The sequence below is a fragment of the Zea mays genome, chromosome 6, assembly GCF_902167145.1.
Source record: "Zea mays cultivar B73 chromosome 6, Zm-B73-REFERENCE-NAM-5.0, whole genome shotgun sequence".
Classification (NCBI taxonomy): domain Eukaryota; kingdom Viridiplantae; phylum Streptophyta; class Magnoliopsida; order Poales; family Poaceae; genus Zea; species Zea mays.
The window spans coordinates 145,723,233-145,745,390 of NC_050101.1; the positions used below are offsets into that span (position 1 = coordinate 145,723,233).

The following is a 22,158-nucleotide window of genomic DNA, read 5'->3' on the forward strand; positions in this document are numbered from 1 at the left end:
ACTATTACTCCTTGGACTTTATATTTTGATGGATCGGTTTGCAATGAAGGGCAAGGAATTGGCATTGTGCTTGTTTCACCAAGTAATGTCTCCTTTGACTTCTCTAGCCGATTGAAAACTTATTGCACTAATAATCAAGCTGAATATGAGGCCCTCCTATTCGGCTTAGAACTTTTAAATGGTATGGGAGTAAAACATGTGAAGGTATTTGGTGATTCTCAGCTGATTGTCCAACAAGTGTTAGAAGAATATCAATGTTTTGATGGTACTCTAAATAGTTACCTTGAGAAATGTTGGAGCATAATTCATTCTTTTGACGAATTCAGTATTCGGCATATCTCTAGAGTTGAGAATCATAGAGCTAACGATTTGGCACAAGATGCATTAGGTTATCGGATAAAGAGAGGAAAGTTTCACAAAACTGAAAATCTGATAACCGGTGCAAAGCCAAATTCCCAGGTCGCGGACCGTCCGCGTGATGACGCCGGACCGTCCGGGGTTACCAGAAATGTTCTTTTGATCAATTCGGCCGACAATGAGGCCGATGCAAGTGATTGGAGGACACCTATACTTAATTATCTACGAAATCCCAATATAAGGACAGATAAGAACATTCGGCGAACAACTTTCAAGTATGTTTTGATGAGTGATGAACTTTACCGCCGAACAGTCAATGATATCCTGCTTAAGTGCTTGGGCCCAGATGATGCTATATTAGCCATGGCCGAAGTACATGAAGGAATTTGTGGTACTCATCAATCAGCTCCAAAGATGAAGTGGTTGTTGCGAAGGTCTAGTTTTTATTGGCCTAGTATGATAGCTGATTGTTTCAAGTACTACAAGGGCTGCCAAGTGTGTCAAAAATTCGGCGACCTACAGTTAGTCCCTGCAGCCGAATTACATCCTATCATCAAGCCTTGGCCGTTCAGAGGATGGGGATTAGACTTTATTGGAGAAATTCATCCTTCATCATCAAAGGGGCATCGGTTTGTGTTAGTTGCCACTGACTACTTCACCAAATGGACTGAAGCTGTTGCTCTAAAGAACATGACACACAAGGAGGTAATTGAGTTTATAACTGAGCATATTATTCATAGATTCGGCATTCCCCAGACCTTAACTACAGATCAAGGTACTTCTTTTATGTCAAAGGAGGTACGTGAATTTGCTGAATTATACAGAATTAAGCTGCTTAATTCATCTCCATATTATGCTCAGGCCAATGGACAGGCCGAGTCTAGTAATAGGACATTGATTAATTTGATAAAAAAGAAGATATCTGATAATCCTAAACATTGGCATAAGATTTTGTCTGAAGCTTTATGGGCTCATAGGATATCTAAACATAGGGCTACTCAAGTGTCTCCTTTTGAGCTTGTCTATGGTCAGGAAGCAGTGTTGCCTGTGGAGATAAGTTTGAATGCTGTCAGGTTCGCCAGACAAAATGATTTAAATGCTACTGATTATTATAATTCAATGATGGATAATATTGATGAGGTGACCGACAAGAGGATGATAGCTTTGGGAGCAATAGAAAAGGACAAGATCATGGTAGCCAGGGCCTACAACAAGAAGGTCAAAGCAAAATCATTTCAAGTAGGGGACCTGGTGTGGAAGACTATTCTGCCTCTAAGGAATAAAGACCGGAAGTTCGGGAAATGGTCGCCAAGCTGGGAGGGTCCTTATAAAGTAAAACAAGTGATGTCTGGCAACGCCTATTTGCTACAAACATTACAAGGCAAGGATTTGCCTAAGGCTTTGAATGGGTGTTTCCTCAAACAGTACCATCCTAGTATGTGGCAAGATGCCTAAGAGAACCGATGTAATCTCATCGAGTTATTTGCTTTTGGTTTGCTCAGCTCCACCAAAAGGCAGGGGGGCATATGTTGAGCACCAAAATGAGGTGCGGACGGTCCGGCCCTGAGGCCGGACGGTCCGCGGTCCGGACGGTCCGCGCCTGTGGGCCGGACGGTCCGCGCACGCGCAGAATAGATTAGGGTTCCGAGTTTTGTGCTATGTTTGTTAGCTATATCCGCGGAATTAGCTCGGAATCCGGTCGTGTAAAGGGTCCAGCCCCCCTCCTCTATAAAAAGAGAGGCCTACGGCCGATTTGTAATCAACAATCGAATCAATACAACTTCTATTCGCATGTATTTCCAGTACAATTAGGAGTAGTTCTAGTCTAGTTCTAGTTTAGCCTCTCGATCCCCAAATTCTCCGCCTCTCCTCGACTCTACGTCGATTAGAGGAGTCTAGATCGGCCGGCCCGAGCCTAGACAACCCCTAGGATCTCTCCTCCCCGACGGGGTCCCTCCCGGGAGCGAGATCCAGGCGCCTCCGGTGATCTTCCGCCGCCCCTGCACACGCGCGGACCGTCCGGCCCCAGGGCGCGGACCGTCCGGACGTCAGGCAGGAAAACCTAGCCCCTGCGCCAGGTCGCGGACCGTCCGGCCCCAGGCCGCGGACCGTCCGCGCCTGACCAGAGAGCACCGCCGCCGGTTCTTCTTGAGTATTTGGCGCTCCGAAAAGGCGTCAACACAGTGGTATCAAAGCGACAGCGCTGGAATCCGCCACAGCGTCTTGGAGGAAGGGGAAAGCAAGACGGTGGCAGAGAAGGAGAAGACTTGGAAGAGGGGAAGAAGATAGGCAGTAGTGTTTTCTGTTCTTTTTCGATGTCTCAGTTTACAGACTGAAGCCATACATATGGCACAACGACTGGGCCACACTATTACAGTCAACGAACCCACTCTGGACCGGACACCTTGCTATTGGGCTTAAGCTTCCTTTTTAATCTTGGCTGTAGCAGCACACCATCTTCTTCGCTTCCAGTCTCTGGCGCAGGTTCACTTGTCTTGGCATCCTTGCGTGTGCTAACAGAAGCTTTCCATCAGCATATTCAGGCCGGGTTTAGACACTGACCCCTACTTCTCTGGGCCCTGTGAACGAACGGATACCCTGACGGCCGGGCAGAGAAATGGTGCAAAACGTTAGCGAAGTAGCCTGGTCGTTGAAACCTGAAAAAAATGGTCTGGCTGCTGCTGCTGCATGGTTGCATAAGCTCGTTTTTTACATGCCTGATGGCTGTATTCTCCTGGTTTGCTGTGCTCATTCCACTGGCATTTACAACTTGGCAGGCATCTCTGTACCCTCACATCAGGGAGAAACTGGAAGGCATCGTTCTGACATCGCCCGCGCTGCGTGTGAAGCCTGCGCATCCTATTGTTGGGGCTGTGGCGCCGATCTTCTCTCTGGAAGGCATCGTTCAAGGGCGCCAACAAGAGGGGCATCCCGGTGTCCCGCGACCCCACGGCGCTGCTGGCCAAGTACTCGGACCCGCTGGTGTACACGGGGCCGATCAGGGTGCGGACGGGGCACGAGATCCTGCGCATCTATCTCCTCCCACCTGCTGCACCGCCTGGAGAAGGTCACCGTCCCGTTCCTGGTGCTGCACGGCACCGCCGACCGGGTGACGGACCCGCTGGCGTCGCGCGAGCTCTACGGCGCGGCGGCGTCCGCGCACAAGGACCTGCGCCTGTACGACGGGTTCCTGCACGACCTGCTCTTCGAGCCCGAGCGCGACGAGGTCGGCGCCGAGATCGTCGCCTGGATGGACGGGATGCTCCGGCTCCGGCGGCAGGCTGGATGAAGGGATGGCCGTGCTGCTTCTCTCTCCTTCTAGGTGGTGTTCCTCTCCAAAGATAAGATGGATGCATCATCATGCATTTGTGCTGTGTAACTACGTTACGTATTTTATCTATAACAGCGGGGTCGTTTTGTTTTGGTGCCGGTTTTTTTTGTCATTGCGTTGAGCTGGTGACCGTTGTCAAATTGGGTTTAGCATTATGGGCTGAACTGACTTGTTGCAGGTGTAATTAAGGGACTCTGACAGGAGACCGTCGCATTCAGAGTCTGGACAGCTAGAATGACTGTTCCAAACTGAATGGAATGGCCAACGCTGCACAATCAGAACTTCCAAAGCAGGTACATCATCCGTTATTCCCCAACGGCCGGACGGGTCATTTAGCACCTCCGCCTCACGCAGGCCCGTCGTCAGGCTGACCATATATTACAAAGACAGTGTGATTAAGGATTTACATTTTATTTTAGAATTGGGATCGAAAACTGGACTAGCGAGATGAGGCAAACGAACCAAAACAAATGACGTAAAAATCATAAACATTATCATATAGAGTATAAAAATAAAGTAGTATTGCGATGAATTAAAATACCTCATCTAGACATATCTAGACATATGGAACCAATATATTATAATATACACAAGTGACTAGCCGCATTAACTATGTATGACGTCGAGACACAGAGACACTGGTCCGTCTCCCACTCATAGCCTACGAGCCTCTCGGACCACAGACCACTCATGACCTACGAAACCTTCGAACTATGACACATTTATGGACTACGCACGCCTCGACCTACAACACAATCATGACCTACCGGGAATTGCCCTGAGTGCGTAGACCTCCGACAGGGCGCAACAAGACAAACCGTGTCGAGACCCAGGCTACGAAGGACAAGAGTCAATATAGCCCGAATGATGACGCTCGGCCCCCACGTTGCCCACATCGTCCACCATAAAGAGTACAAGACAGCCAGGTGACCACAAGCACACATCGCTTTACCCCATAGTAGAACACACAGTTTTACCATCGCCTAGTGGCTTCTTCCTAAGGAAGCCACCGTTGGCCCACCCTCCTCCTCGACCTATAAAAGGAGGAGGTCGGACCACAATCTAATGGATTCGGACCCCCGAACACACGACAGACGCAAGGACGGACACCAGACGATAAGACATTTAGAAGGACCGACAAACAGGAAGAGAGCCTAGAGACCGGAACCCTGCCGCCAAGACAAGACTTAGCTAGGACTCCACTTGTAACCACCTCCACCACGAATAAGAGACTTGGGAGCCTCTCGTCCCTCTCTCGCCCGCTTGTGACCCATACTACGAGTTTTGATCATCAATGGTGCCGGTAGCGCAAGCCGCCGATAGCTGGAAGTAGGGATGTTATGCCCGAACCAGTATAAATCTTGCGTCCACCGCGCCACCGTGCAGAGCCCGAGACGCACACAATAAATTTACTTGTGAGAGCGAGGTTCGAAACATTGATATGTGTGCACTTAAGGCATGTATAAGGCTATATCCATCAGTTTACCCCCCAAAACATTGTTTTAACACTATTATGCACTATAGACTGCACTATTCATAGAGTCGAGTTTGAATATGGGGATGATGATGGGTAATGTCACACCCGGGTTTCGGGGCACCAAGACCCGGGCGCGAACATAATCACCAGGTGTGCTGGGACCAAGCCTCACACATATGATGAATCATGGCACAGGATCGAATGTCACAACTTTACTATACAATAGGAGTTCTATACAAAATAAATAAATAATTACATTATAAGGAGACAACGGTCCAGCAACCCAAAGTTGACTGGGAGACGACGGCCTAGACCTCTCACGAACACATCGTAGCATCCTCCAAGCGCCTCATCCTGCGGTACCTATTCTTGACCTGTGGGGGGTGTGAGACAGCAAGAGTGAGCTCACATACGTTCATCGCTCAACAAGTTGTGGGGAATAATGTGCATGAACTCGCCAAAGGTGGGAGCTCACGTGAAGTGTAAGGCTTACCAAAGAGGATGGTTAGAGCTGAGCATTGCTTTTAAAGTTGGTCAAAATTTTATTAGCAGTTACTAAGTATAAGTAAATACCAACCCAATTAAGAAAAGTAATAACATCACCTGTGATGCAATGCATATGACAAATTGAATTTAGTTCCATAAATTAATCATGTGAGGGTCCGAGCTGCTCATGACCGTGAGCACGGCTAGTATACCAGTTTTACACTCTGCAGAGGTTGCGCATCTTTACCCACAAGTCATGTTACCCATCTGCCAAGGGATCGCGACCTCCCATACACCTCTACCGAGGAGGAGAGGCAGGGTAACACTACGAGGCCTTTACAAAGTTCCACTTCAGAAAACCCGTTACAGTTTATAGGAAGCTCCAATGCAGGGACCCCTCGCATGACCGCCATCGCAGCAAAATCATCCCAAGGGCCTCCCTACACTGACCACTCCCCTACTGCCCTTGCCCCTTGCGGGTAAGGTAGTCATCCACTAGCTTTCCTAATTAATCAGCCAAGGGCGTCCCATTAAACCCCTGTGGTAGCACTATTTTCCCCGGGTGGTCGCTCCATGTTCCAATTAACATAATGATCTTATCATAAACAGTAATAATAAACAGATAATAAAAGTGTGATCATGAATAATGTATCTTCATACCCAAAACCACATAAAGCACTAGCAAGTACTACCCAAAAAGTTCAGTGGTAAACAAGGTATAAAGATAATCAAACTAGGGTAACCTATTGGGTCCCATCAAAATTAACCTATGCAGATCATTATGATTAATTAGAACATGAGTGGGTAAAAAGAAGTGATCAAGGGCACAACTTGCCTGGCACTTGAGATTCCAGGTACCAACTTGCTCTTCAAATGACACGTGTCCTCACGCTAGTCGTAGCATTACAAACAAACAGTGTATAGGCAAAATTAACATTACACCAAACATAAGGATAAAATGTATAATTATGATCTACGCGTTGCTACAAGATCGTAGAAACAGGAACCCCTAAATTCGGAGCTACGGATATTGAGTTATGAATTTCTAAAATCATTTAGCACCTAGAATAGATTAATTCAATTGAGCAATTTTAATTCAAGTTTCATGGTTAAACAAAGGTACTAGGTGATAAACAATATTAATACAAAATTATTGCAACTAGAATGACTCAATTTGGAGTTAAAATGAATTAACTATGAATTTCCTAAGTTTGGGATATTATTTTGCATTAAAAAGAATTTTTGAATTAAATCTAATAGTTTTCTGAGTTACTTGGACTGCGGCCACTATTTAACAGAAACCCAGGGGGTTCTGCGCAAAAGACACCAAGACTGAGAACTCCCACAGTGTGGACTGCGGGTTGTTTTAACACAAGTATAGGGGCTCTTATGCAATTATCCAAGGCCGAAGGGGTACGCAGCGATCCTGGCCGCCCAGATCTAATTCTACGGCCCAGATTAGATTGCCCTAATATCGAAACGGTACGCAGCAGGAACCCTTGGATCTAAAATCAAGGGCGGGGATTTAAAGAAGATGAGATCACTCTGGATCCATCCGATCCGATCCTACGGCCCGGATTTAATCCTTGCCTAAACGATTCACGCGACCAATCTAAGCCGTGCACTATCGATCCGATGGCCAGCAGACCGTCTTCTTCCTTACGACCGAACAAGGGGTGCCTCCCTGTTCAACCCCTGCGGCGGTCATACCCAATGAACTGCCCAGATTGCCAACTAGTGTCCTAAACTCTGTATGGGATGGTGCTACACGAAGCTGAAGGGATAGCGACGCATGTCGGTTTGATCTTACCCGAAACAATGGTGCCGATGTTGCTACCCATAATACAGGCAGTGTTTGTGGAGGAGACGACCTTTGGCGAGCCTCTCCATGGCATTGGTTCGATCTCCCAGCGCACCACCCTACATGCGCAACCAGCACATCCACACGAACTCCTAGAGCCTGAGCCCGAGAACCCGGCGACGGTGTGCCCCGGTTCCTTTGTGGCTGCCTTCAGCTCCTCCTCGGTAGGCACCTTCCTGTCTCGTGTCTATGGTGGGTCTCCATCTCTCGGTTCGTGGTGAAGTATCTCGCTTGCTTCCATGGACTCAACGAAGGATACGACACGACCCTGGCTGGTTTATATATCCTGGAGGCGAACTGGCAAAGCATGAACCAAGGAATCAGCGGGGAAGTTTGTTACGGAGGTAGTTATGGTTCGCGTTTGTTGCAGTTGCGGATTACGGCGAGCTCTATCCAATCTCGAGTAGAAGGACCTGGCAACTCGGTCTATCCTATCCACGCGAATCGTAACCATCCCCAGCTGGCATGGGCCTGGCGGATGCAACGTCCTAGCGTGGCTATAAGAAGATAAGCTGTGGCAACACAGTCCCACAAGCTAGCGGCATGCACCGGTGAACACAATCGTGCGCCAGTGGATGACCATGATTAAATTTGTGCTAATGATAACATAGCGACGCCTTCCATGGATAGAGAAAAAAACAAAAAGAAAGAACGTATAGTCTACTTGGGTCGATCATGTGAATGTGGCCAGAGAGCAGATTCCTTTTTTCTATTTTTTATTCCTATTTCTCTAATTCAAACTCAAATATTCAAGTCTAGTTTTGAATCTCAACTTCAAATTAGATGTAGCAAATAAAAATCTTAGCATGAGATGAAAGTTCAACTTATTTATTGGTGGTTTTATAAAAATGCTTCAAATATGTCATGCACAAAACGAGCATTTGACTTTTTCTAAAGAAGATACTATTTTGGATATATATATATATAATCCAATTTAAAGGTACATTCAGCGATTCAATATTCATTACTTATTTATTTGATTAGAAAGTAATTTCTAATGTATAATCTCTATTAAAACTTCAACTCTATGTTTTTAGAGAATATGTCCAAATGCCTAACTCCACCAAGGCTAAGTTGATTCATATGATGGCCCCTTATTAGAAATTACTCCTGTTTATTTTCTTTTGGAAGAAGTTTCCCTATTACCTAAAGCGTGATTTAGGGCATTACAGGTAAGCTGATGGAGATAGTTTAAGGGAATGTGCAACCCAATTAGATGAGAAGTCTATTATACGGTATCTAGGGGGGCTAAGTGAAAAAAGTAAGAGACGAGCTCTTTATAAAGAGTCTGTATCTACATGACTCTCTATGTATATTGTGTCTTAGATGTATTTATAATTGGAAGGCTCAGTGTTGTATCATCCAGTCTCTTAGTTGTCTTTTGTACTCGGAAAACGATCCAAAGGCTCAGGGTTGCAAATACCCTAACTCTCATTTTTTATCGATTTTTTATGTATGTGAGATAATTAAAAGACTACATGATATAACTCTGAGCTTGTAAATTATAATTATAGTGGAAAGACAATATACATAAGGAGTCATGTAAGGACAAATTTTTCTCAAAGAACATATCTCTATAAAGATCCCTAAAAGATCTTGTATTAAATGACGTTGTACATGTAAGCTAGAGTTGTAATATTTTATTTTCTTCTTTAGATAATATATGAGTCGAGTTATATTCTTTCTAAAAACATGAATAGGTTATAGAACAGGGTATTGTGAGGCCTAGGGGCTACCTCATTCAATAAAATCTAGTGAAAGAACAACATAAGGATAATGATGTAAACACCACTCCAAGAGGAATAAATTTTGAAAAAATATGTAGATGGTCCAAAAAATCTGATCATCTTCTGTTAAAAACAACTCTACAACAAAGACACCAGCTTCTTCTAATGATTTGATAGCTTTTTCAGCCACGCTAGTAGCTAACTTCTTTATTTTGTTAGATACATCAACAGGAGCTTCAACAACATGGCATATATTTTCCCTGAAGGTTCACACACATTCTTTGTGTTTTCGAAATTTAAAAGTACAGAGAAAAATGTAATTCAAATAATAAACAAGAATAAATAACAATTTATCATTAAAAAACAGTCTTACTTGTGAACTGTTTCCACAATAGGATAGCAGACAGTAGAGTTGTCTCTGCTCCTTGCCACAATTACAGAAAGCTCCTAAATACAAAAGATAGAAAATAAAATAAACTGTTATTGTAATTAAAATAAGTACCTAGAAAGTCCTCATAATATAACGAAAATTGTTGTTGGCTATGGACCATGATTAAGAGAAGGTATTATACCACATACATCCAGGATACCCTATAGCTAGCCTACTTTTTGTCAACGAAGAGCAAATAATTCTAATCAACATGCAAAGCACATCCTAGATACATGAAAATATCATGAACACAAGCATCAAGAATAATTAACAGATAGATAGTAGGCCGCTAGCATAATTTACAAAATGATTATGAGAAAAAAATAATAATGTTGCGCCTAAAACATCATTTTATTAAGCATAAAGTTGAGACAAGACATAAAAATGAAAAAAAATAAGAAAAGAATAAACCACAGGATTTGAACCTAAAATTGACAGACTAAGAAGAGTCATTTAGTACATGCATACTAAACTGAATTTTAACTAACCTTTACGAAAAGAGTCCATCTCTCAACATACAAGCCACGCTCAAACCCACCCAGTGCTGCACGAAAAAATGGAGAAAACACTAGATTCAAAAATATAGACCTCCGAGTAGTTTTATCTACTTACAAGCTAATTTTCAGAGAAAAATGAGCAATCAGCTAAAAAACCATGTGATTTTAAGAATTCAAAGAGAGAATCTAAATCATTTTCCAATCTACTAACAAGCAACAACAGAAGGTAGCTCCTCTTTATTCTTGGCTACAACATTTCCTCGACCATCATATGCTAATCTCTTGCTTTTGACCATTAGGGGATAGCCAAACTTTTCCCCAGTCTCCTCTATACTGCGTAAAGTATCTACCTGTAAATCAGAACTATTACACTGTGTAGAAACACGTAAGATACAATACTAGCCCACAGGTTAGAAGTTTGGGCATTACTTCCATGAGTCAGGCAATGGGATCTCGCATCTTGAGAAATGCCTTTTCTGCCTGTACTTGTCCTGCAATTGATTACCGATACACAACAAACTATCAGTGAGACAATTTGTTAAAGTGTTACAGTTGGCGTAACAAAATCAGATGAATAAGTAGCAGTGATCAGCTTACCTGAATAATCGTGATTGTGGAGGCTTTAGGCTCACAGTCAACGCCCTATTTTTCTAGCTTCTCGAGTGTGGCGGCATCAACATGCTCAATCTCCACTGTTAGGACCCCACACCTAATAACATAACTCAAAAAATGAACGGGAGCAGCCGATGAGCATTGCAAATATACGGCCTCCAAACAATCGTAAAAGAGTTGCAACTTAGGCTACCTCTTGGCGAACTCCCGGACCGTGTCCCCATCGTTGAAGCTCCCGACGACGTGCTCATCGCAAACCGAGCTCGCGGGTGTAAGACCCAAAATTTGTAGAAAAAAATAATGATAAAATAAATAAACAAATATAGTTTCTATAGTGTTTTGGGAATTAGGGAATGAGAAAAGAAATTTGTAATAAAAGTCAACTATTGTTAGAGACAAATATGAGAAGGAGAATAAAATAACAATATTTAAAATAATATGGTTTATATTCACATTTGGATTTCAATTGATACATTTGAAAATCTGGAAAAAAAATTAAAATAGGAAAGAGTTAGAGAAAAGTAATTATGATAATCATATAACTCTAAAACATTTTTTTAATTAAATGGTTTGGAGGAAGATAAATAATAAAAATAACATTAATAATTGTCGAGGACCATAATTAGGGGTACCCTCAAGGCTCCTAATTCTCAGCTGGTAACACCCATCAGCACAAAGCTGCAAAGGCCTGATGGGTGCGATTAAGTCAGGGATCAGTCCATTCGAGGGACTCGATCACGCCTCGCCCGAGCCTAGCCTCGGACAAGGGCAGCCGACCCCGGAGGATTTCTGTCTCGCCCGAGGCGCCCCTCCAGCGGCGAACATATTTCCGGCTCGCCCGAGGCCATGTCTTCGCCAAGAAGCAACCCTGACCAAATCGCCGCACCGACCGACCAAATCGCAGGAGCATTTAATGCAAAGGTGGCCTGACACCTTCATCCTGACGCGCGCCCCCCAGCCGGCAAAGCCGAAGTGACCGCCGTCACTTCGCCGCTCCACTGACCGGCCTGACAGAAGGACAACGCCACCTGCGCCACTCCGACTGCGGTGCCACTTGACAGAGTGAGACTGACAGGCAGTCAGGCCCGGCCGAAGGCACCATAGGAAGCTCCGCTCCGCCCGACCCAGGGCTCGGACTCGGGCTAAGTCCCGAAAGACGGCGAACTCCGCTCCGCCCGACCCAGGGCTCGGACTCGGGCTAAGTCCCGGAAGACGGCGAACTCCGCTCCGCCCGACCCAGGGCTCGGACGCGGGCTAAGCCCCGGAAGACGGCGAACTCCGCTCCGCCCGACCCAGGGCTCGGACTCGGGCTAAGTCCCGGAAGACGGCGAACTCCGCTCCGCCCGACCCAGGGCTCGGACTTGGGCTCAGCCCCAGAAGACGGCGAACTCCGCTCCGCCCGACCCCAGGGCTCGGACTCCACCCTGGCCTCAGCCGGCGGCCTCCGCCTCGCCCGACCCAGGGGCTCGGACTCAACCTCGGCCACGGAAGACAGACTCGACCTCGGCTTCGGAGGAGCTTCCACATCGCCCAACCTAGGGCGCAGACCAGCCACGTCAACAGGAGGTGCCATCATCACCCTACCCCGAGCTGACTCGGGCCGCAGGGAACAAGACCGGCGTCCCATCTGGCTCGCTCCGCCAGATAGGCAATGATGGCGCCCCGCATACCCTGTGACGACGGCGGCTCTCACCCCCCTTACGGAAGCAAGAGGACGTCAGCAAGGACTCAACCGCTCCAACAGCTGTCCCTCCGCCAGGCTCCATCGCTTCTCCGACGGCCACGACATCACACCAGCTGGGCGCCAAAATCTCTCCGGCTGCCACAACGGCATGTACTTAGGGTGCTAGCTCTCCTCCGCTAGACACGTAGCACTCTGCTACACCCCCCATTGTACACCTGGATCCTCTCCTTACGCCTATAAAAGGAAGGACCAGGGCCCTCTTAGAGAGGGTTGGCCGCGCGGGGAGGAGGACGAGACAGGCGCTCGCTTGAAGCCGCTCGCTCCCTCTCCCGCGTGGACGCTTGTAACCCCCTACTGCAAGCGCACCCGACCTGGGCGCGGAACGAACACGAAGGCCGCGGGATTCCCACCTCTCTCACGCCGGTCTCCGGCCGCCTCGCTTTCCCCCCTTCGCGCTCGCCCTCGCGCTCGACCCATCTGGGCTGGGGCACGCGGCGACATTCACTCGTCGACTCAGGGACCCCCCGGTCTCGAAACGCCGACAGTTGGCGTGCCAGGTAGGGGCCTGCTGCGTGTTGACGAACAGCTTCCCGTCAAGCTCCAGATGGGCAGTCTCCAGCAACCTCTCCAACCCGGGACGGTGCTCCGTTTCGGGAGTCCTGAGTTCATGTCCCTCGACGGCAGCTACGACATGATACTCCTTCCACCGCCGCGCGACAACGACAATGGCGGCCGACAGCCCGCCCGTCGGCGGCGGAATCGACGACGTCTTCCCCGCGTGGTGGAAGAACAACCTTCGAGCTCATCCCGCCCTCTTCCCCGCCGACGGAGGGGAAGGCAGGGCAACCAAGGCCAAGCAGGAGGCAGCGCCTCGTCGGCTGTCGAGCGAGTCGACAGCGCCGGCACCCCAACGGGGGGCGCACCGGGTATCGACTTCGCGCTTGAGACGAAGACGAGCGCCGTCTCCCCGCGGCACGCCAATCCCGAGCAAGCGGACGACGCCAGCGCGCTCGCGAAAAGCTTGCTGGACGTCACCCTCGTACCTGAGACGACGGTGCAGTCAGTCCCCGACGTGACTTTATCGCCGCTCGTCGACCAAGAGGTACTGACCGATTCCCATTCCACGTCATTTGGATTCAGCCTCAACCCGCCTAGCGACCCCGCTTTGGCGGGCGCTCTCGTAGAGGCGAGTCCAAACCCACTGGGGTTTCGTATGCGGTCACCTTGGGACCGGCTGACGGACGTCTCGACCTACGGGCCCTCTGGGTCTGAGGAAGACGACGAGCCCAGCTTCTGTTGGGATTTCTCTGGACTTGGCAACCCCAGTGCCATGCGGGACTTCATGACCGCATGTGACTACTGCCTCTTCGACTGTTTCGACGGTAGCCGTAGCCTCGGCGACGAGGACTGCGGCCCAAGTCGCGAATGCTTCCACGTCGATCTAGGGGGTCCCTCTGAAGGCAACCATCTCAGTATGCCGGAGGACGGTGATCTCCCTAGGCCGGTGCCTCGCGTTGACATCCCACGGGAGCTAGTTGTGGTCCCCGTTCAGGCGGGGGGCCATGACCCACAGCTCGAGCAAATCCGCGGGGTGTAGGCCAGGCTCGACGAGGGAGCAGGAGCGCTTGAGCCGATCCGCCGGGATGTCGGGCAGGCATGGGCGGGCCAGCCTCCGGCCGGAGAAATACGTCATCTACCCCAGGGCTTCCAGCACCGTGTCGCCGACGACGTCAGGGTCAGGCCACCACCCGCATCTAGTGGGGTCGGCCAGAACCTGGCTGTAGCAGCGATGCTTCTCCGCACGATGCTGGAGCCATCAACCACCGAGGGGCAGCGAATCCAGGGGGAGCTCAAGAATCTCCTGGAAGGCACCGCGGTCCGACGGGCCGAGAGCTCTGCCTCTCGAAGGCAGGGGTACCCCTCGGAACCTCATGCCGCGACTTCCCGATTCATGCGGGAAGCCTCGGTCTATACTGGGCGCACGCGCAACACCGCGCCTGCGGCCCCGGGTCGCCTCGACAATGAGCACCATCACCGCGACCGTCGGGCCCACCTCGACGAGAGGGTGCGCCGAGGCTACCACCCCAGGTGTGGGGGACGCTACGACAACGGGGAGGATCGGAGTCCCTCACCCGAACCACCCGGTCCGCAGGCCTTCAGCCGGGCCATCCGACGGGCGCCATTCCCGACCCGGTTCCGACCCCCGACTACTATCACAAAGTACTCGGGGGAAACGAGACCGGAACTGTGGCTCGCGGACTACCGTCTGGCCTGCCAACTGGGTGGAACGGACGATGACAACCTCATCATCCGCAACCTCCCCCTGTTCCTCTCCGACACCGCTCGCGCCTGGTTGGAGCACCTGCCTCCGGGGCAGATCTCCAACTGGGACGACCTAGTCCAAGCTTTCGCCGGCAATTTCCAGGGCACGTACGTGCGCCCCGGGAATTCCTGGGACCTCCGAAGCTGCCGGCAGCAGCCGGGAGAGTCTCTCCGGGACTACATCCGGCGATTCTCGAAGCAGCGCACCGAGCTGCCCAACATCACCGACTCAGATGTCATCGGCGCGTTCCTCGCCGGCACCACCTGCCGCGACCTGGTGAGCAAGCTGGGTCGCAAGACCCCCACTAGGGCGAGCGAGCTGATGGACATCGCCACCAAGTTCGCCTCCGGCCAGGAGGCGGTCGAGGCTATCTTCCGAAAGGACAAGCAGCCCCAGGGCCGCCCATCGGAAGATGCTCTCGAGGCGTCAACTCAGCGCGGCGCCAAGAAGAAAGGCAAGAAGAAGTCGCAAGCGAAACGCGACGCTGCCGACGCGGACCTTGTCGCCGCCGCCGAGTACAAGAACCCTCGGAAACCCCCCGGAGGTGCCAACCTCTTTGACAAGATGCTCAAGGAGCCGTGCCCCTATCACCAGGGGCCCATCAAGCACACCCTTGAGGAGTGCGTCATGCTTCGGCGCCACTTCCACAGGGCCGGGCCACCCGCGGAGGGTGGCAGGGCCCGCGACAACGATAAGAAGGAAGATCACCAAGCAGGAGAGTTCCCCGAGGTCCGCGACTACTTCATGATCTACGGTGGGCAAGCGGCGAATGCCTCGGCTCGGCACCGCAAGCAAGAGCGCCGGGAGGTCTGCTCGGTGAGGGTGGCGGCGCCGGTCTATCTAGACTGGTCCGACAAGCCCATCACCTTCGACCGAGCCGATCACCCCGACCATGTGCCGAGCCTGGGGAAATACCCGCTCGTCGTCGGCCCCATCATCGACGACGTCAGGCTCACCAAGGTCCTCATGGACGGAGGCAGCAGCCTCAACATCATCTACGTCGAGACCCTCAGGCTCCTGCGTGTCGATCTATCCTCCGTCCGAGCAGGCGCTGCACCCTTCCATGGGATCATTCCCGGGAAGCGCGTCCAGCCCCTCGGACAACTCGACCTTCCCGTCTGCTTCGGAACACCCTCCAACTTCCGAAGGGAGACCCTGACGTTCGAGGTGGTCGGGTTCCGAGGAACCTACCACGCGGTACTGGGAAGACCATGCTACGCGAAGTTCATGGCCGTCCCCAACTACACCTACCTGAAGCTCAAGATGTCGGGCCCAACGGGGTCATCACCGTCGGCCCCACGTACAAACACGCGTTCGAATGCGACGTGGAGTGCGTGGAGTATGCCGAGGCACTCCCCGAGTCTGAGGCCCTCATCGCCGACCTGGAGAGCCTCTTGAAGGAGGTGCCAGACGTGAAGCGTCATGCCGGCAACTTTGAGCCAGCGGAGACGGTTAAGTCCGTCCCCCTCGACCCCAGCGGCGACGCCTCAGCAGATCCGGATCGGCTCCGGGCTCGATCCCAAATAGGAAGCAGTGCTCGTCGACTTTCTCCGCGCGAACGTCGACGTCTTCGCGTGGAGTCCCTCGGACATGCCCGGCATACCGAGGGATGTCGCCGAGCACTCGCTGGACATCCGAGCCGGAGCCCGACCCGTCAAGTAGCCTCTGCGCCGATTCGACGAGGAGAAGCGCAGAGCCATAGGCGAGGAGATCCACAAGCTAATGGCGGCAGGGTTCATCAAAGAGGTATTCCATCCCGAATGGCTTGCCAACCCTGTGCTTGTGAGAAAGAAAGGGGGGAAATGGCGGATGTGTGTAGACTACACTGGTCTCAACAAAGCATATCCGAAGGTTCCCTACCCTCTGCCTCGCATCGATCAAATCGTGGATTCCACTGCTGGGTGCGAAACCCTGTCTTTCCTTGATGCCTACTCAGGGTATCATCAAATTAGGATGAAAGAGTCCGACCAGCTCGCGACTTCTTTCATCACACTCTTCGACATGTACTGCTATGTCACCATGCCGTTCGGCTTGAGGAATGCGGGCGCGACGTACCAGCGGTGCATGAACCATGTGTTCGACGAACACATTGGCCGCACGGTCGAGGCCTACGTCGATGACATCGTAGTCAAGACGAGGAAAGCTTCCGACCTCCTTTCCGACCTTGAAGTGACATTCTGATGTCTCAAGGCGAAAGGAGTCAAGCTCAATCCCGAGAAGTGTGTCTTCGGGGTGCCCCGAGGCATGCTCTTGGGGTTCATCGTCTCCGAGCGGGGCATCGAAGCCAACCCGGAGAAGATCGCAGCCATCACCAGCATGGGGCCCATCAAGGACTTGAAAGGCGTACAGAGGGTCATGGGATGTCTCGCGGCTCTGAGCCGCTTCATCTCACGCCTCGACGAAAGAGGTCTACCTCTGTACCGCCTCTTGAGGAAGGCCGAGTGCTTCACTTGGACCCCTGAGGCCGAGGAAGCCCTTGGGAACCTGAAGGCGCCCCTCACAAAGGCGCCTATCTTGGTGCCCCCAGCTGCTAGAGAAGCCCTCTTGGTCTACGTCGCCGCGACCACTCAGGTGGTTAGCGCCGCGATTGTGGTCGAGAGGCAAGAAGAGGGGCATGCATTGCCCGTTCAGAGGCTAGTTTACTTCGTCAGTGAGGTACTGTCCGAAACCAAGATCCGCTGCCCACAAGTTCAGAAGCTGCTGTATGCGGTGATCCTGTCACGGCGGAAGTTGCGACACTACTTCGAGTCTCATCCGGTAACTGTGGTGTCATCCTTCCCCCTGGGGGAGATCATCCAGTGCCGAGAGGCCTCGGGTAGGATTGCAAAGTGGGCGTTGGAAATCATGGGCGAGACAATCTCGTTCGCCCCTTGGAAGGCCATCAAGTCCCAGGTCTTGGCGGACTTCGTGGCCGAATGGGTCGACACCCAGCTACCGACGGCTCCGATCCAACTGGAGCTCTGGACCATGTTTTTCGACGGGTCGTTGATGAAGACGGGAGCCGGCGCAGGCCTACTCTTCATCTCGCCCCTCGGGAAGCACATACGCTATGTGCTACGCCTCCATTTCCCGGCGTCCAACAATGTGGCTGAGTACGAAGCTCTGGTCAACGGATTGCGAATCACCATCGAGCTAGGGGTCCGACGCCTCGACGCTCGCGGTGACTCGCAGCTCGTCATCGACCAAGTCATGAAGAACTCTCACTGCCGCGACCCGAAGATGGAGGCCTACTGCGATGAGGTTCGGCGCTTGGAAGACAAGTTCTACGGTCTCGAGCTCAACCACATCGCTCGGCGCTACAACGAGACTGCGGACGAGCTGGCTAAAATAGCCTCGGGGCAAACAACGGTTCCCCCGGACGTCTTCTCCCGGGATCTGCATCAACCCTCCGTCAAGATCGACGACACGCCCGAGCCCGGGGTACCCTCGGCCCAGCCCGAGGTACCCTCGGCACAGCCCGAGGCACCCTCAGCTCGGCCCGAGGCGCCCTCGGTTCAGCCCGAGGTACCCTCGGCCCCCAAGGGCGAGACGCTGCACGTCGAGGGGGAGCAAAGCGGGGTCACGCCTGATCAAAACTGGCAGACCCCGTACCTGCAATATCTCCACCGAGGAGAGCTACCCCTCGACCGAGCCGAGGCTCGGCGGGTGGCGCGGCGCGCCAAGTCGTTCGTCTTGCTGGGTGATGAGAAGGGGCTCTACCACCGCAACCCCTCTGGCATCCTCCAGCGATGCATCTCCATCGCCGAAGGTCAGGAACTCCTGCGAGAGATACACTCAGGGGCTTGTGGCCATCACGCAGCGCCTCGAGCCCTTGTCGGGAACGCTTTCTGACAAGGCTTCTACTGGCCCACCGTGGTGGCCGACGCTACCAGAATTGTCCACACCTGCGAAGGGTGTCAATTCTACGCAAGGCAGACCCACCTGCCCGCTCAGGCTCTGCAGACGATACCCATCACCTGACCTTTTGCTGTGTGGGGTCTGGATCTCGTCGGCCCTTTGCAAAAGGCACCCGGGGGCTACACGCACCTGCTGGTCGCCATCGACAAATTCTCCAAGTGGATCGAGGTTCGACCCCTGAATAGCATCAGGTCCGAGTAGGCGGTGGCGTTCTTCACCAACATCATCCATCGCTTCGGGGTCCCGAACTCCATCATCACCGACAACGGCACCCAGTTCACCGGCAGAAAGTTCCTGGACTTCTGCGAGGATCACCACATCCGGGTGGACTGGGCCGCCGTGGCTCATCCCATGACGAATGGGCAGGTAGAGCGTGCCAACGGCATGATTCTACAAGGGCTCAAGCCTCGGATCTACAACGACCTCAACAAGTTCGGCAAGCGGTGGATGAAGGAACTCCCCTCGGTGGTCTGGAGTCTGAGGACAACGCCGAGCCGAGCCACGGGCTTCACGCCGTTCTTTCTAGTCTATGGGGCCAAAGCCATCTTGCCCACAGACTTAGAATACGGTTCCCCGAGGACGAGGGCCTACACCGACCAAAGCAACCAAGCTAGCCGAGAAGACTCGCTGGACCAGCTGGAGGAGGCTCGGGACAAGGCCTTACTACACTCGGCGCGGTACCAGCAGTCCCTGCGACGCTACCACGCCCGAGGGGTCCGGTCCCGAGACCTCCAGGTGGGCGACCTGGTGCTTCGGCTGCGACAAGACGCCCGAGGGCGGCACAAGCTCACGCCCCCCTGGGAGGGGCCGTTCGTCATCGCCAAAGTTCTGAAGCCCGGAACGTACAAGCTGACCAACAGTCAAGGCGAGGTCTACCGCAACGCTTGGAACATCCAACAGCTACGTCGCTTCTACCCTTAAGATGTTTTCAAGTTGATCATATACCTCGCACCCACGTAAAGTTTAGTCATCAAGGAAGGGTCGGCCTCGCCTCGGCAAAGCCTGACCCTCCCTCGGGGGCTAAAAGGGGGGAACCCCCTCTGCGTCAAAATTTTCCTCGAAAAAAGATCTTTTCTGCCAGAATGTCTTTCGTGCTTTTTGACTACTTCGAAAGTGGATCCTGAAAACGACGGAGTACACGTAAGCAGCCAAGGCTGACCGAGCCGAGGGACTCCTACGCCTCCGGGATACGGATACCTCACTCATCACCTTCTGCGATAAGTAACTCACGTTCGGATAAGTGATTCCGTGGACCGAACAAGTCTTCACGTTCGGAAGCTCTTCTGCCGAAGCGATCCTTCGAGCCTTCTCGACGGCGTCGGTGACAGAGCCCCATGGACGGGTAAGAGTGCGCGTAAGCGGCAAGGCCGACCGAGCCGAGGGACTCTGTAACATCCCAAAATCCCAACCCAGGTTTGAAACCCTAACCCCCCCTAATCTCCCCCCTTGGTTTTATTCTTCTCCCTAACCCTACCCCTAGGTCACCCAATCATTTGCATATACTTAAAATGATTTGAAGCACCTCACATAGACCACATTTATCACCAAGTTCATTTAGAGAATTTTTGTTAAGAGAAAAAGAAACAAAATGACACAAAAGTAAAAAAAAGAAAAAAGGAAAGAATTAGAAAAAGAAAAGAAAAAGGAAATTCCTCTCCCCTCTCGCGGCTGGGCCGACTTCCAGCCCAGCTCGCGCGCGCCCGCCTCCCTCCCCTCTCTTTCTGGCCCAGGCGGCCCACACCGCGCGCCACTCCCGCCCGCTGACAGCCCGACCCCGCCCGTCAGCGCCCCGCCCCTCTCTCTCTCTCGCGTGGACCTCCCGCCCGCTGACAGCCCGACCCCGCCCGTCAACGCCCCGCCCCTCTCTCTCTCGCGCGGACCTCCCGCCCGCTGACAGCCCGACCCCGCCCGTCAGCGCCCTGCCCCTCTCTCTCTCGCGCGGACCTCTTCCGCTGGCAGCCGACCCCACCAGTCAGCTCCTTCTCCCCCGCCCATCCCTCACCGGCGCGATCGCCGCCGAGCACCCCTCGCCTCGTCGCCTCGCCATTAATGCTCGCCAGCCTCCGCGACAACCCCGCCACTGTGCCCGAGCCGTCCCCTCATCCTCAGCCTGCCCGAGCCGTCTCGTCGTCGTTTGCTCCATGCCCACCATCATGGAAGCTCGTCGGAGCTCGCCGTCCCCGCCATCCCTCTCCCCCTCCCGGGCGCCTATAAAAGGGACAGCCGAGCCCGAGCCCTCCACACCAGCCCCAGCCATCTCCTCCACCCCTCCCCGAGCTCAATTGAGCTAGCAGCGCCGCCGTGCTTCCCTCCACCGCTCCGGTAAGCTCCCCTCTCCCTCCCTGGCGACCTTCCGTTCAATTAAATAGTGCCAAGAGTTCCGCCACACTTCCACGTTCACGACACACCACCTCCCCCACTCTATCTCGGCCGGAAAACTCACCGGCGGCTTCGCCGCCGCGGAAGCCCGCCACCGTGCCGCGGACCGGCCGCCCTAGGCCCCCGCAGGCGAAATTAGCCCCGCCCCTGTGATCCTCATCTACCACTCATGCTCCGCCACCACTTCCCCGTCGCAAAACCGGACCGACGGCAGAGAACCGCCACGGATCCTCACCGCCGGTCGAACCCCGATCGAGCCCTCCCCCCCCCCTCCGTTGTCGCCAACGCCGTCAGCCCCCTCCTCTCTCCCTGGCTGGTGGGCCCGCGCCTCCGCGCCGTCCCCCGCCGTCTCCCCCGCACAGCTAGGCCAGCTGGGCCGCCAGCCTCGCCCGCGCGAGCGCTCGCGCCCAAGTGGGCCGAAAATTCCCCCCGGCCCACAGGGAAAGGAAATCCTTTTTCTTTTTCTTTTCCCATTTTCTTTTTCCCATTTTCCCATATATACTTATATGCTAATATTTTATGCACCAAAAATAGTTTAAATAAATTATTAGGGCACAAAAATAATAAAGTATAACAATTTGCACACTCCACCAAGGTCACCATGTTTGATGTATTGTTTTTGGCTATGATTAATTAGCGGAAGAGGGATCCGATCCTCCGGAACTCTTAGCTCCGGAAGAAGGGCAGGAACCCGACCCCTCCGAGATTAACCTTTTGTGCCAGGAAAGCTTCGACGAAGGCAAGTCCATCCTTCCCTTGATGCATTATTTACCTATTTCTCTCTACCACTGCCTATGCCTGGATCATGGGATGGGAATCGAATTGCATGGTAAGCATGAGAGAGCCCGCATTAACTATTATTTCGACTAAAAGATATGGGACAAGTAAAAAGGGGTATAAGTGAAATGTTTTCCAAAAAGAGTGCGATGAAGGGTACTCACCCTCATCACCTAGTGAAGTAGGATGATCAGGGACTCCCTGGTTTAGGGGAGGGCCTAAGGTGTTGGCTCAGCTGGTTTAGGCGTGAGCAGAAGGATCGTCCTCTCATATAAGGACCGGTTTGTCATATTTCATTACCTGTACTCTCAAAAAGTACA

The 22,158-nt window shown here is 52.3% G+C and overlaps 1 long non-coding RNA gene and 1 pseudogene across 2 annotated transcripts; one reads left to right on the forward strand and one right to left on the reverse strand.

Moving 5' to 3' along the window:
- The first annotated feature begins 2,644 nt into the window (after window positions 1-2,644).
- Window positions 2,645-3,712, forward strand: LOC100383615 (alpha/beta-Hydrolases superfamily pseudogene; annotated as a pseudogene). Its single transcript, NR_151635.1, has one exon. The product of NR_151635.1 is annotated as an alpha/beta-Hydrolases superfamily pseudogene (transcript).
- A 5,520-nt stretch (window positions 3,713-9,232) lies between these two features.
- Window positions 9,233-11,047, reverse strand: LOC103630170 (uncharacterized). The gene is made up of 4 exons (XR_002263246.1): window positions 10,972-11,047; window positions 10,158-10,875; window positions 9,613-9,686; window positions 9,233-9,499 (listed from the first exon to the last, which is right to left on the reverse strand). It is a non-coding gene; the product is annotated as an uncharacterized lncRNA (long non-coding RNA).
- Between the last annotated feature and the right edge of the window lie 11,111 nt (window positions 11,048-22,158).